Below are 2,406 nucleotides of genomic sequence, written 5' to 3'. Positions count from 1 at the left end.
AGATGGGGTAAACAATGGGAGAAGATAAGAAGCATTTATTTTCAGGGGGATGGTTAGTAGGAACTCAATGGTATGATCAGAGCAGAAGCTTTTGAAGGTTAGAAAAGCTTGCAGGGCTTGCCATGCCATTCCTTTCTCATTTCTAATCTTTAAGGGTCAACTAAGACCACCCCCAGTGAACCAGGTTCTGCAGGAGGTGTCAAAACAGGCAAGGGAAAGAAAGAACCTGGCCCCAGATTCTGTATAACACATTCAACATTCCTTGCTATCCTATGATATTTCTACATGGTAACTTGTGGCTGAGTTGAAAAATGTGTCACAGACAAACCGTTCAAAAATATTATCATATAGCTGCCATTTAATTGATTGATTTGGCAAAAATCCAGGCTCTCATCTGAGTCCTTTTTTTATAACAGAAGTTGGGTGTCAGGGAAGTATAAGATTCCATCCTTGCCCTAATATAGCTCACAGCCTGGGGGGCCTACAGACATAACCAAGATGAGAGGGGTTTCCAAGCGAGTGGTACCAAGCAATGAAACAGAAGAAGCAGGATGATGAATTGTCAGGTGAATTGGGCTGTGTCTGTTTTACTGGTTCTCTCCCCCACCCCTTTTATGAATCAGGGGTTTGAGCGCTAACAGATTGCGGGCTGTTGTATCATAAGACTCTTCATTGCCTGAGTTGAATTTCCTTCAGGACTTGCAAAATCTTGGGTCATGGGATTCCAACCTAAGATGTAAAAAAAAAAGTCCGCAGTTTCTGTTCCCTGTTTGTAATTCTCCTTCTCTAAGCACCATGACAGAGCACTGTCTTTGCAGAGGGCACCTATGTAAATGGAAGGTGGTCTTTAATTTCTCTGTATAAAGGTGTTCCAGAAACATGGTGAGCATCCTTAAACAGTGAGCAGCTTCAGGAAGAGTTTTTCCCCATATAAAGGTGTGCCAGAAACACAGTGAGCATCCTTAAATAGCCAGCAGCTTCAGGAAGAGTTGGGGTTATTTGTGCAGGTTTTATTTTTGATTCTCTCCCCACTTTTTAAAGGGCTCTAAGAACAGCCATGTTCAATCTTGGAATATATGCGCGTTCTGTTAGACATTTCTCTTTCTTGTCTTCATCGTTGACTGGAGATTCCTCCAGGTACACTGACTGTTGGTTGTCATGGAGCAGTTACAACTGTCTCAGTATTTGCAGTGAAATATTACTTGATAGAAACAATTCAGTTTTCTACCTGTAAATTGATGCACAGGTAACAATGGCTTTGGATTCAAAAAGGACACTTTGTGTAATTGTCCACTAAGCCTACGGTTGTCTTGTCTCTGAGTAGTTTAAAGAGTCTTGTGATTTCTGAAATACAGTCAAAGGTGGGGGAAAATGGAAGTGTGGGGAAATCAAATGATGAAGTGTCATGCACTAATGTGATTGTTAGCTGCGTTGTCCAGGACACACAGCCTCAGCCTCCACGGTTGAGCTGTGAGGTGTGGGTGCTCAGGCTTGTATCTGGGGCAGGTTAAGAGAGGAGACTGCACCCCACTGGTTCTGCATTTGGGGAAGTGTGACTTTGCTTCAGTGTTCCACCACCCTTATGGAACCCACACCCCTACAGCTACCAAGAATTATAGAAGTGGTGGCTTAGTGTTCTTCCTATCTAGGGCTCTCCTCCCACCACCTCCCCATCTGGACCTAACCTATGACTTCTGCTATCTTATCCACCAAGTCCACCTAAGACCACCGAATCACCTAATGCTTAGTCTAGGGAACTAATTTCATATTGATAGCGAACATGTCTTAATAATATAAAAAAGAACAAAAAAGTAATAAGAAATCAGTTACTTTGAAATATATATATATTGACTTCTACAATCCTTCCTCCCCTGCTTGTGCAGCCAGAGGGGTCGAGGACACCAGGAGAACATGGCCCACAGAGTCAACTAAGTAGGGTTCAGGCGATCACAGAGACTGAACTGACAGTCCTGGAGTCTGCATGGATCTGTACCAGGCCCTCTGCATGCATGCTGTGGTTGTGTAGCTAAGGGTGTTTGTGGGACTCCAAACAATGGGAGTGTGGGGTGTCTCTGACTCTTTCCCTGTCTCATGGGACATTTTTCCTCCTCCTGGGTTGCCTTATCCAGACTTGATATGAGGGTTTGGGTCTAGTCTTATTATAACTTGTTATGCTGTGTTTGGTTCATATCTCTGGGAGGCCTGCTCTTTTCTGAAGGAAAACAGAGGAGCAGTGGATCTGGGGCAAGGAGAGGTATGGAGAGAAACTGGAAGGGGCAGAAGGAGGGAAAGGATGTGGTAGAGACATAGTATATAAGAGAAGAATAAAAAAAGAGAAATATATACTGATACTATTTACTTTTGTTAATAGCAAGCTATGGGTGTGTTATGAATTAAATCAAATCA

This window comes from Microtus pennsylvanicus, chromosome 9 (assembly GCF_037038515.1).
Source record: "Microtus pennsylvanicus isolate mMicPen1 chromosome 9, mMicPen1.hap1, whole genome shotgun sequence".
Taxonomy (NCBI): domain Eukaryota; kingdom Metazoa; phylum Chordata; class Mammalia; order Rodentia; family Cricetidae; genus Microtus; species Microtus pennsylvanicus.
This window is presented reverse-complemented; position numbering follows the sequence as displayed.